Source organism: Pan troglodytes, chromosome 5 (genome assembly GCF_028858775.2).
Source record: "Pan troglodytes isolate AG18354 chromosome 5, NHGRI_mPanTro3-v2.0_pri, whole genome shotgun sequence".
Lineage (NCBI taxonomy): Eukaryota > Metazoa > Chordata > Mammalia > Primates > Hominidae > Pan > Pan troglodytes.
Genome location: NC_072403.2, coordinates 91,413,453 through 91,426,604, shown reverse-complemented (window position 1 = coordinate 91,426,604; position 13,152 = coordinate 91,413,453). Strand labels below are relative to the sequence as shown.

At 36.8% G+C, this 13,152-nt stretch overlaps 1 long non-coding RNA gene across 10 annotated transcripts in view; it reads right to left on the bottom strand.

Annotated features, from left to right (window-relative positions):
- Positions 1-5,352, bottom strand: part of LOC104006895 (uncharacterized) — a 102,753-nt gene extending 97,401 nt beyond the window's left edge. For 9 of the 10 annotated variants that reach the window (XR_010158074.1, XR_008548584.2, XR_008548583.2 and 6 more), the window contains exons 1-3: positions 5,183-5,352; positions 4,950-5,047; positions 3,383-4,550 (exon numbers count right to left, since the gene is read on the bottom strand). This is a non-coding gene — a long non-coding RNA (uncharacterized LOC104006895). The remainder of the gene's footprint in view (positions 1-3,382; positions 4,551-4,949; positions 5,048-5,182) is intronic. The other variant, XR_008548581.1, reaches the window with a different exon arrangement.
- Between the last annotated feature and the right edge of the window lie 7,800 nt (positions 5,353-13,152).

The following is a 13,152-nucleotide window of genomic DNA, read 5'->3' as shown; positions in this document are numbered from 1 at the left end:
TGTGGGAGCACATCGTCCTCAACTTTGGTTTTCAGTCAACACAAACTTACACACATACACACACACACACACACACTCCTCACATATATTTATATTTATATATTCTAGACTGTTGAGTAAATTCTCTGTCTTTTGTTATTTTCTGTGAGATCATGTAACTTCTTAATGCAGTTGGAAAATGTGGTGCAAATGATACTGTCGTAAATGAAAGAACTTCATCAACCTCTAATTAGAAGTTGAATAACTATGTGAACAGCATAATAAAATAGCCCATTTTAGTAATCTACAACAGAAATTAGTTCAGGGAAGACTTTATTGAAAGGATAAGACTAACAAGCCCTTATTAAATGCATTTTAAAAATATTTCCTTAACTTCTGGACCGACACTGTCCAATAGAACTTCCCCGCAATGATGGAAGGATTCTACGTCTGTGCTATCTGATATGGTAGCTACTAGCCGTATGTGGAGTACTTGAAATGTGGCTAGTGCAGCTCTGAAGATGAATTTTAAATTAATTTACATTTAATTAATTTACATTTAAATTTATATAGCCCCACATTTGGATAGTAGCAACTGAATTAGACAGTGCACCCTAGAGCCTGCATTGAAAGAGTATCTTTTCCTAATAACTTAAGTATTCTTTATGTAACATAAAGAATATACTATATTTGGAACTAAGAAGCTTATATATATGTATATCTATAAGCTTATATCCATATACATATAGGCTTCTTAATTGTATGCACACACATACACATACACACACACACACCCATGCATACCCATGTCTATATCTTTCTAGTTATCTATTTATGCAAGTACCAGACAACCTTGCCCTTTTTTGTTTAGGCAACCATTGTATACTATTGCAGAGCCAAGAAATTATTGCCTGTTTTGTTCCAGACTTCCAGGGAGTACGAGTACTCCCATTGGAGATCTAATCTAGCTTTAGGGAGAAAATCTTACAGAAAAGTATTTCCTCAAGATGAAATTTGCAAAAATATAGTACCATCACATTTTAGAATCATAAGTCAAAGATGTTCTTATTGAATCCATCCATTGATCTAAAAAGAACTATTCCCAAATTATCCTGACAATTTCCAATACTATATTAACCAATCTCTATACTTTAGTTCCTCTTCTTTTTACCAGAAATTAGTTATTCAAATGACCAGATTTTAGTTGCCCCAGTCCTTAAATTGTAAATGAACTATATTTTTATTTCACTATATAATTAAAGGAATTTATGTACCTCATTTTTAAGGAACACCACTGCAAAGGTATAATGTTCTGAAATCTGCTGTAATTATAAGAACACGGGATTTGGAAAATAATTTGGGTTGTGAAGACGTAATTATTTGGGAAGCCTGGAAAGCTGGAGGTAGGTCTACTATCAGGGACATTTAGACACTGACGGTCTTTACTATCTGTGGATATGACCTTCCTGGTGGACTTTCTCAGGGAGCAGAGACCAGGGAAATCCTTGTTAGTCAGGCCATATTGGTCCTGCCTTGGAGATATTTCTTTTTCCTTGGCTAATTAACTAAGACATTTAATCTATTCTTAATATGGGTGTGGTGTGTTCTTTTTCACTTTATTATAGAGCATCAGAAAGACCTGATTCTACTTCCTAGTGTCAGTGTGAGAATTAATTCATCTATAGGATTTAGTATAGCAACTAATATCATGCCATCAATAAATAACTGCTGATTTTTAAATTGAGTTTTAAAAGTAAAATGTAATTTTAACTAAAGAATAAAAATGCTTCTAAGAAGCATACGATCTTTTGGAATAAAGTAAAGGGCTATTCATTAGAAAAAGACAAAGCTGTACCAAGCATACTGACAACAAAGCCATCCCCAAATGTAAGATTTTAGTTTTCTATTAAAAAATAGAATATAGTGGAATTACTCAGTTCAAGATCAAGCTCCTTTCTATGGATAAGATAGGCACTAACAGCATTGACCTTTATTAATATGAGAAAAGGAAATTAATGAATATAAAGCAGGAAAGCTGAGACACTCTGAGGTTTCCATGAACTGCTTATGATTGCTTACATGCCAGACTCTGGAATATTTCCTAGATTTCATCTCTAGTTTCCCTTGGCCCGGCTGAGTGTAATTAATAAAACTCTAAGCACCTGCAAGAAGCTCCCAGTATTGTTTTAGGGAATTTTCTCTGTAGGCTAGTGGGAGAGAATGCTAGTTATCAAGTCGTACCTCCATAAAGGAAGTAATACCGTCAGTAGGATTAGTCTCAAATAGTCATTGTGACATCTTTCAGTTGGATTTTTCTCAACTTAGAAATCAGGTTTTGAAAACATTAATACACTTTCAAAAACAAACCTGAAGAAGATAGTGACATTTTCCAAAGTAGCCGAATAGCATCATAACCTCGCTTAAGTAATGAATAATTCAGACTTGTAGCAGAAGAATATTAAATGTGGGAGCAGCTATTTTTACAATGTTTAATGTAAAATATCTATCAATCTTATATTGATTATGTCTAATGTTAAAGACAATACATCAAGATTATTTCTCAAAATGTAAATACAGCAGCAATCAGAACGAGTGGATTTATCAGGAATATGTTTTATATTTGTTGTGCCTTTATTCCCCAGGAAAAATATAAAACTATGTGCAGCTAAAGTGTCTACTTGACTGCCCGATGATGATTAACATTTAAGAATTTTCTCTGGGGGAAATAAGGTGGAAATTTAAATAGTGTTGCAATTTGCCATTAGTGCTGTTTTTCACTATTTCCAGATGAGGACACAAGTAAAAGATAGTGGGGAAATCGCATGGACTATATAATATTCAGTCCAACCCTCTTCCTCTCATTGATTCTGTAGATACATGCTGGTTTAACTGCATAGATGACTTTGTTTTTAAGCTGTCTTTAAAGAAACTTTAAATCTTCCTTATTTAGCAAATATCCCTATAGTCTTTGGATGCAAAGTGTCTACATGTACATATAGACACAGATATATTTTATATTCATCAAACAGAATATCAATTCATTCCAAGTTGCAGAGAGAAAACATTGACTCTCCTCATTGCTGACAATATACCTCCCTCCTCCCTTGACGGATTATACCATTTGTCCCTTTACTTTTGAACCCCAGCAAAGGGTCTACTATCCTAAGAGATGAATCTAATTAAATTTTAGGGCATACTCAAGTGCTAGAAATAAACAAAAGTAAGACAAGAGCTCACGTATAATAACAATAGTAATCCCCACAGCAGTCATTTAAATTAATGCTTGTAATCAAGCAACATAAACACCATAATGCAAAAGCAGAACTAAAATCAACATTCCACCCTATAAAACAGAGGGTGAGGGAGAGTGCTGGTAATATTGACAAAGATACTTTTACTTTACCCATGTAAACATCAGACTGTCTTGTTCTCCCTAGGCTTGCTTTTCATTCTTTGGTATGACAGTTCTGATTCTTCAGCCTCCCCATGAAGAAAAGAAAAATTCTCTTGAAGCTGAACTAAATTCATCAGCAAATGAAATTATATTCATTTGATAAAATGCTAAATGGAAAAGGCAGGTTTATTTTAAGCCGTCAACAGGCTGTTTTAGTTAATCATGCACAGTGCAGAAGACAGGAGTTTGGTTGCTAAGAAAATGTTTGGCATGTTTCCATGAGATCCATGTGACGTGAAATGCATCTGTTCATTTCAATAGTGAAATAGAAAAAAATAAAATAAACAGTGCAGGGTATATTTGGTGAGTCACTGTGGAACACAGGGCCAAAATAACTTCTGTGTTGTCCGTTTATTCTATACAACCTTATTGTTATGATGTTAGCCTTTTCTTATAATTCAAAAAAATTTTATTTTAATAGTGATGTTTTGTTAGCAAATTAATACAAATTCATTGTAGATAAATCAGAAAATACAAAATAAGAAAATTAAAATCTGCTGTAACACACACACCCACACAAATACCAATATCTATATTGGTATGTGCATAGTAGGGGCTTAATATTTATTTGCTAAATGAATTAATATATATTTTAGTTACAAATATGAGATCATACTGTAATACTTTTATAACATGCTTTAGAAATTAAAAGACATCATAAACATTTTTACTGTGTTATTAAGTATTCTTCTTTAGCATAATTGTAATAGTTTTCATTATTATGGGACAAGTAAGTTATCTGGAACTCCTGCAAAATTTCTTCAGTAGCCAGGAACTGAATGCAAGCACCTCCCAGTAAGACTGATACTGTGGTGCTGATATGATGAAATCTGAACATGTTCAACATTTTTTGCTGGGATGTCATACATATTCTCTGATTACTGAGCTAGTAAATGGAATCTCAGCTGTCCTGATTGTGTGTAATTCTGTCATTTCTACCACCAGATAGAGACCATCACTGCTTACATAGATAACGTGCCATTCACATCCAGGTGTACTAATGTGAGAGAGAATGGCCAAAGATAGCAATGTGCTTGGCACACCCTTGCACGCCATCGTGATCCTCAGAGTGAAGTAAGAATGGCTATTGTCTTCCACAACATCTTCAAGGTTGCTGCTGTGAACAAAGAGGCCAAACAGAAGAGTATTAATTCACAATGTGGAAGAATATATTGATTAATGAAGCTCTTAATTACGTAGTCCAAAAGGCTGAGAAGTTCAACACCCACAAAAAAAGAGAAGCAGAGAAACGTAGTTGGTATCTCCTAAGAACTCACTTAAATCTACAATCTTCACTAAGGACAAGGTGGAAAATAAGGAAATTTAAGGCCAAAACAATGACGGAGGGCAAACACAAGATTCTTAAAGATTCAATAAAATCATTAGCTAGCTAAACAAGAACCAGCCTGCTGAGAAGAAGAATCTGAGTATCAGCAGAAAAGCTGGAGAAGTCTGCAAGATCATCATCACAAGCTGTTACCAAGGAGCTGAAGACATATCAAGAGAAATGGCTTACCAGGGGAAGAGCTCCTCTGTCACAAGGTGCCTCATCTGAAGCCACTATTAAAGCAGGTGACCATGCTGACCAGAAACAAAGCACATTTCACAGACCTGCTGCAAAGTTTAAATATGTGACTAAGTCAGTTCAGTGGCAGTTTAAAACATATTTAAACATAAATTAACCTGTAGACAAATAGATCAGAAAATGTGTAATAGCTCAAACACAACAGAAGTTTATTTCTTGCTCACTTAACAGTTGGAGGCAGGTGTTTCCTGGTTGGTGGACGTTTGTTCTCCACTTAGCAACTCAGGGACACAAACTGATTTTGCCTTCTCTTTGTCAGGGCTTCAAATTCATCATCTGCCTCCAGTCAGTGAAAGAAAAATGAGAGCTTGGAGGTGGAACACCTCCTTCTTTAAAGCTGTGTCCCAGAAATGGTATTCATTACTAGAACTCAGTCATGTGATCTAACTGCAAGAAGGCTGGGATATGTAGTCCAATTGTGTACCCAAGAACAGAAAATGGTTCGGTAGGGAGGGGAGAAACAGCAACCATTATCTGAGGTTGCTTAAATTTGGTCATATTTTAAATACTTTAGTACACGCTGGCAGTGCTGTAAATAAGCAAAAACAAATCCGGCACCCGGATTCTGATTGCCACCAACTTCGTGTAATTTTTTTAAGGTATATAAAATTCATGTGTCAATGCATAAAGATCCATTTTAAATTGATACCATAAAAAACAAGTGGAATTGCTGGGTCAAATATTCATACAGAATTCTCTGGCTTTTCATTAAGTCGTATCTAATTGACCCTGAGAAATTGTTCAATTTACACTCTTACCTGCAGTAGGTGAGAGTAGCTGCCTTCTGTGCTATCATCAACATCATTGTTAACATTGCATACAGCATTCACATTTTAAAGTTTTTTAAGAGACACATTATGATATGGTAATTGAGAGCACAGACCCTAAATCCATACTGCCTGGATCCGAATTCCACCTTGTCTTTTTTCTTCCTGAGACCTTTCTGTGTCTCAGTTTTCTTATCTGCAAAATAGGGTAATAATAGTACCTACTTCATTAGGTAATATTCATCTTTGTGAGGATTAAATGCGTTAATATGTAAAATGTCTTGAACAGCACCTGATGTATAATGTCTAATGTCTTATGTTTTGCTGTTATCATTTTTAATCTGTCATATATGTTATAAGCATCTGATGCATAATAAGTCTTATGTTTTTGCTATTATCATTTTTAATCTGTCTTATATGTTACAAACATTTTCTTCTGCATATTGCTTGTCTTTTGTCTTTATTTATAAAGCACTGCTTTCCATACAGACTTTAAAATGCTTTTATGGAGTAAACAATATCTAGACTTTCCTTTATAGCTTTTGTACTTCCAATTGTATCTTATAAAGGTCTATCTCTCTCTTTTTTTTTAAGTCATTCATGTCACAGATATGTTTTTTAAATTTTTTCTGATTTTCTTAGTCTGTTGGTATTGCTATAAAGGAATTTGGGAGGCTGGGTAATTTATAACAAAAAGAGGTTTATTTGGCTTATGGTTCTGGAGGCTGTACAAGAAGCAGGGCACCAGCATCCGCTTCTGGTGAGGGCCTCAAGGAACTTCTACTCATGGTGAAAGACAGACAGGAGCAGGCATCACATGGCAAGTGAAAGGAAGAGCTGGGGGAGAGAAAGGTCCCAGGCTCTTTTAAACAATCAATTCTTGTGTGAACTGATCGAGTGAGAACTCACTCACTACCACTAGGATGGCATCAAACCATTCATGAGGTATCTGCCCCATGACCCAAACACTTCCCACTAGGCCTCACATCCAACATTGGGGATCAAATTTCAACATTAGATTTGGAGGAGACAAATATCCACACTATTTCACTTGTTTTCAATTATAACTGAGAGCACAGTTTTTGTTGATTGTTTTGAGAAAGTCCTATCATTCTTTTTCCTTAAAGTTTCTACATTAGGGGCTTGCTTAAAAAAACCCTTGCCACCCACTTACAGTTTAATTAATTTGCCAACAATTGATATAAGTAGAGATATAACATTGCTTTCTAAATTGTTTTCTAATTATCCCATCATCATTTATTATTCTGTGCTCTGATTAAAGGGGCTCACTGAAGGTTGGTACCTCCCTCATTAACTTGACGGAAGCCACATTCCTTGTTGTGTTTTAGAGTCAGTTAAGAGATAGTTCTGTATGTACAGGCAACTCTCAACTACCAGCCCATAGATAACCCACTTTGGAGATCAATGAAATAAAAAACCAGACTGAAAAAATCTTCTCAGCCTGGGCTCTTCACACTGCTTTCTACTGGGCTCTGCTCAGAAATGCCAGCTAACTTTAACTTTACATATGTCAGCTCGGAAGAACGATTTTTTAAAGGTATATAAATGTTTTACAGAGCTAATTACAAGTGAGTTTGGAAATTTCTGCCATCTAGCTATCTGTGCATTATGCTCTTCAATGATTACAAGTAATGGAAAGCTGAATGTTGTTTTTGAAAAAATGAAAACCACATGTCATTCCCGGAATCAGACACTGCTATGATTTTATAGAATAGAAATCAGAAGACAGAAGGGACTCAAGGAAATTTAGCAGAAACAAGTCACCCAAAGTAGACATAGATTTTTGACTCTGAAATGTAGAATTAGTCAATCAACAGCTCATAAAACTTTTTCTATAAGACCCCTCCTTTTCATGGAGGGCTCAAGTATTCATGAGTATTCTATGAAAAAGGAGTTCAAAGAATCTCAGATGTCATCACAGCTTTTCTTTAATCCAAAATATCTTAACAGAGGTATGGACCTTGGACTTTGAAACCTAGTCTTGGCTTGGCACGGGGGCTCACGCCTATAATCCCAGCACTTTGGGAGGCCGAGGCAGGTGGATCACTTGAGGCCAGGAGTTCAAGGCCAGCCTGGCCAACATGGCAAAACCCCATCTCTACTAAAAACACAAAAATTAGCTAGGCATGGTGGCATGCCTGTAATCCCAGCTACTCAGGAAGCTGAGGCATGAGAATTGCTTGAACCCGGAAGGGGGATGTTGCAGTGAGCCAAGACTTTGCCACTGCACTCCAGCCTGGGCGACAGAGCAAGAATGTGTCTCAAAAAAACAAAACCCAAAAAACAAAAAATCTGGTCTTAAAATAATTATCACTCAGTTATGGTCTACATCAATGCTTCTCAAACTATCTAAGTTGAAGAACCAGGGTTTTTTCCCATCCGAAAGAGAATAGTTCTGTGAAATATAAATTGCTAGAAAGGTGAAATGAAAATATAAACAAATATAAATAGAAGCCCATTTGTTTATTATTAGATTTAGCCAACATAAAATTACTATGTCAAATTGCTGTAACAGTTTGTAAATCTAACTTTTAATTTCTGCTTTTATTTCATTGACAACCTAGTAACAGTTAGCGGGCTGGTATGGATCCATGTGTCACACTTTGAGCAGCACTGTTCCATGCCATTTCTGGCCCCAAGCCAATGCATTTTTCAAAGCTAAAAGCTCCTATGACATTAGAGAATGGTGAAGAGAGAACCAATTTAACTGTTGTATACGTAACTAGAACAAAAGTTACAACTTCCTTATTCCTGTGATCTGGTTATAGAGTTTCCAAAACATGTCTTTTGACCTGATATTTGGTTCTGAATTGATAAAATTATGATACACTTAGAATCCCTCACTCTGTACGTAATGTCTAAATCCTAAAATGCTGCTTGTATAGCATATTCCCTTTTCCAACTGTAATTTATTCAATATTTGTTTTCTATGCCTAATAACTTTTTAAAAAAATATTCAATGCCCATGAATTTAGTGCCATGTGGAATGGTACATAAAAGGAAGCTTTACATTCTGGTTTTACTCCAGGTAAGAATTTTCCAGATTCCCTTTGTTCTATAGTTTCCTAAATGAGGAGCTCTTGGCCTCTTAGGCACTGGCTCAGCCTTTCTCTTAAACACTGAAAAGACTCCTTGGACCCAAATAAGAGCATTCATGGAGATCATTTTACTGACTTCCTTTCCTCTACCCTTACTCCTGCCCTTAAGCTTTCATCTTTTGTTTTGCTTCTGATATACACCGTTCAGTATGATTAGACTGGGGAGGATACTAATAACCAGTTATGTTATCAAACTGTAGGGAACTACATTTCTTGACTCTCCTTGAAAAATATGGACTTAATCTTCCTGAGTAAAGAAGCATCCATTGTTATGTAGTTTATTTTATGCTATGACAATGGCATTTTACTGTTTAGACTTCAAATAGAAATTTTCTTCAGCAGTATTGCTTAATGTAACAAAATATTGGCCTTTAGAATATCTTCAAACATTTGTAGAGATGGCAAAAAATTAAACCATTTATTCACCTTAGGGTATAGTTCTTTCAACCACCTTTGATTAAAGCATGTTTAGAAAAAGTCAGTTTATGTTTAATATAGTAGGTAAAATTAAGCAAAATTTTAGTGTTAAGTGTTCAGTAAAATGTCATTGCACACTGTTGATTTTATCACAATCTATCTTAGCTCATTGACTTTACTGACAGCTCTATCTTAGCATTAACCTTGTAGCTGATCTTGGTTTTTTGTTAATTGCCATCCTCTTTCACTCCTTAAATTTGTTATATTGTTATTTTAAAAAAGAAAAAGTCTGCTAATGTAAAGGTTCACATTTACCCAATAGATACCATTCTGAAAGCATTTATATGCTAATCAAAATATATGCTATGCATGGTTATACATATTAATTAACAACAACTATAAACAGATAATTTCTAAGGCCTACCCTAGATAAGTTTTAATTACTCACCAGAAGGATAAATTCCATTAATAGTCTTAAGAGTTTCTCTGACCGGGCGCGGTGGCTCACCCCTGTAATCCCGTCACTTTGGGTGGCCTAGGCAGGTGGATCACATGAGGTCAGGAGTTCGAGACCAGCCTGGCCAACATGGTGAAACCCTCTCTCTACTAAAAGTTCAAGAATAGCCAGGTGCAGTGGCGCATGCCTGTAATCCCAGCTACTCGGGAGGCTGAGGCAGGAGAATCACTCGAGCCTGGGAGGCAGAGGTTGCAGCGAGCCGAGATTGTGCCATTGCACTCTAGCGTGGGCGACAAAAGTGACACTCTGTCTAAAAAAAAAAGAGTCTCTCTTGGTCTGCTTCAGAGAAAAGGTTGTAACACCTGGAAGAAAGAAAAGCTTTTCCCTAGGATGGGGAGAGAGGATGAGAAGACCATGGTGGAGTAAACCACACATGCCTGGAGCTATTAATTAGTAAAACTTGGCTCCAATGTCAACAATGTTATGACCTAAAAGGCTTCAGGCAAATGATAGAGTTTATGTCCAGTCCCAAGGCACCCTCCTGTTGTCCAGGACCTGTTCTACCACCTCCATGAAGTATCCCATCTCTTCCAGCCTCCTTCCTCCTCTGGAACCTTATTCCTTTCAATATCCTGGACACATGGCTGCACAGAAATCAAGCCTAGGGAGCATCACCATATTCTTTTATCTTGTTCATGAAACAGTGAGAACACCTCTAAAGCATTTCTAACCCATCCACACATCTTCAATACCTGGAATTTCACAAATGAAAACCTACTTCTCACATTCTTTTCACTAATTATCAAAACCTCTTGTGTTCGAGATAAAAACCAAGGCACCTATAGCTGCCTCTGAAATTTAGCGTTTTGATTAAATGCTACCAAAAACCATTGCTGGAGTATATATTTTCAATTCGAATAACTACCTGCCCTAGGGTCTGGATTAAAATGAAATAGAATAAGTATTTACACATAAATTGTTTGTTGAAGTATTTTAAAGTAAATTACAGACCATGTAGCACATTCCCTTTAAAAAGTCAAGCTTTGTGAAACAGGATTACATTTAGGATGTTCTCTTGCTCATTTCCTATTCATTCGTAACCCACAGCTTTCCAGCTCCCATCCCAACTATCACCTTGAAGGCTCCTGACAAGGCCCTTTATAACTTAGATGCTAAATCCAGTGTCAAGGTCCCAGCACAGTTCCTGAGATATACTTTTAAAGTATTAATGTTCTTTTCTGTAATTTTAGGCAAAGTCAAACATGTCTCAATACTATTTTTCCCTTGTCACGTACGCTCAATGTTTTAATTATAATTTTGAAAAACCTTGATTCAGGTATAAGACAGAAGAGTCTGGAAAAGTAATTAAGTGGAATACACCATGCTCATTATACGGCAATTGAATTTCAACCCCCATGAAATGACCAAAAAAAAAAAATCCATTTATTTCATTAAATCCCCAAGCTCTTCTGAAAGTGCTGAGACTGACAACCCAAACATATAAAAGCACATGAAGATAATGATTAATAAATGCCTCTGGAAAATCATAGCTAGTAAAGATTCTTTTATGGGCAAGTTAGGGTCCACATTTTTCTAGCAAAATTTGTAGAACAGAGTCTACTAATTGTTAACAACAAGATTCTTTCCTGTATTAAATGTATAATATTTTCCTGTACATATCAGTTTTAACTTCTCTTCAAATACTCTACACTGAATAAAAGAATTAGAAGTAGGTGATATGTTCATAGAGGCATTTCTAGGCAGGCAATGATTATGTTATAATACATACCGTTCTGAAGCTGTTTGAGTTTTAACTGAATACAAACAGGAAATGCACGTTTTTCCACTCAACACATTTGAGTGCTTTCCCTCCCATAGAATGGAATGTTGGGAGTGCCTTTATTTTCATTCAAATGGGTAATATATATGTGCATGAGATGTGGGAAATGCCACTAGTAATAACTGAAAATTTAACTTGAGAAAAGCTTCAGTTGCAAGGAAATAAGAACAGATTCAGAGTGGTTTTGGGAAGCTGCCAAATCATGAGTAGAAACATGTTAAAAAATCCTTCTCCTATTTTTTCTGACACTCAGAATTTTGAAATCTCCTTTGATAATCTTTGAAGCAGCCCCACCATTCCCAGAAAAAACTGCAAGGAGCAGAAAGGATAGCTGTGTGAGTGAAAGTCATCCTTTAGGAGGGAGAGAGATTCAGGTTCTGATTCAACTAACATTTAGGGTGTTCCTGATAAGTTTCAGACACCATGTTTGGTGATATCTCAAATAGTAATATGTTATTGTGTACTATTGTGTACTTGTATTCAAATATCCCAGCTCAGGGAGGGAATAAAGAGAAAGTGTATAAGTGCATATATATTTATCTTTTTCTTTTAGATTATGTGTATATATGATATGGGCAGGAGGCAGAGAAGTGCTGAGTAGAGGTGGGTGGTTTCCCGGCGAAGGCCCCATTCTCGAGTCTGGAAACCCGCAGCCCTGAATAAGAACAGGTATTCCTGTTTCCTGGCCCAAATTTTGCCTTTTGTACCACCACACACCTCTATTCTATACCCATATAAACTCCAAACTCCAGGCTCCATGAGAGGACAAACAGAACAAAAGAGTAGGGAGAAGGAGAGAAGAGAAGGAGCATCTGAACGTCTAGAAGAGTTCAGCTGGGGATGGCTGGAGAGCAGATCGGCCACAGGACAGCCAAATTTCTGGGGAAAATCATCTTCCCACCCCATCCCCTATTTAGCATCCCATCCATCCCATTGAGCCGCCTCCAGCACTCAATAAAACCCCCACATTCACCATCCTTCAAGTCCATGTGGGACCTTGTTCTTCCTGGACACTGGACAAGAACCCGGATACCAAGTGGGTACTGAACTGGTTATCACTTAAGTCCTCTGTGGATGACAGAGCTAAAGGAGCACTGTAACATGCCCACTGGGGCTTCAGGAGTTGCAGGCACCCATCCCTAGATGCTACTGTGGAACCGGAGCCAAAAAGCACTTGCCCCGGCTCCTGCATCTGCCCATCTGAGTGCTCCCCTTCCTGTAAGGGGTTTGAGCGTGCACGGTGGTGCCTGAACAGAAAAGCCACACCCCTGTTGCACGTCCCCTGAAGGAGGTCAGGGAACTCTCCCATTTCATATGTGTATATATACAGACATGTATATATGTACGTATATATTCATTTAACAATTCCAATAATTCACCTATTGTTTTAATAATGAGTAAACACTACTGTGGAGTTTATACCTGGAATAGGTTTAGTAAAATGTGGAGGAGTCCACTCTCCCTTGGCTAATCTCAGTTCCTAATTACTTCTCATATTGTGAGCATCTCTCTGTGTACACAGTGACGTGGGTGT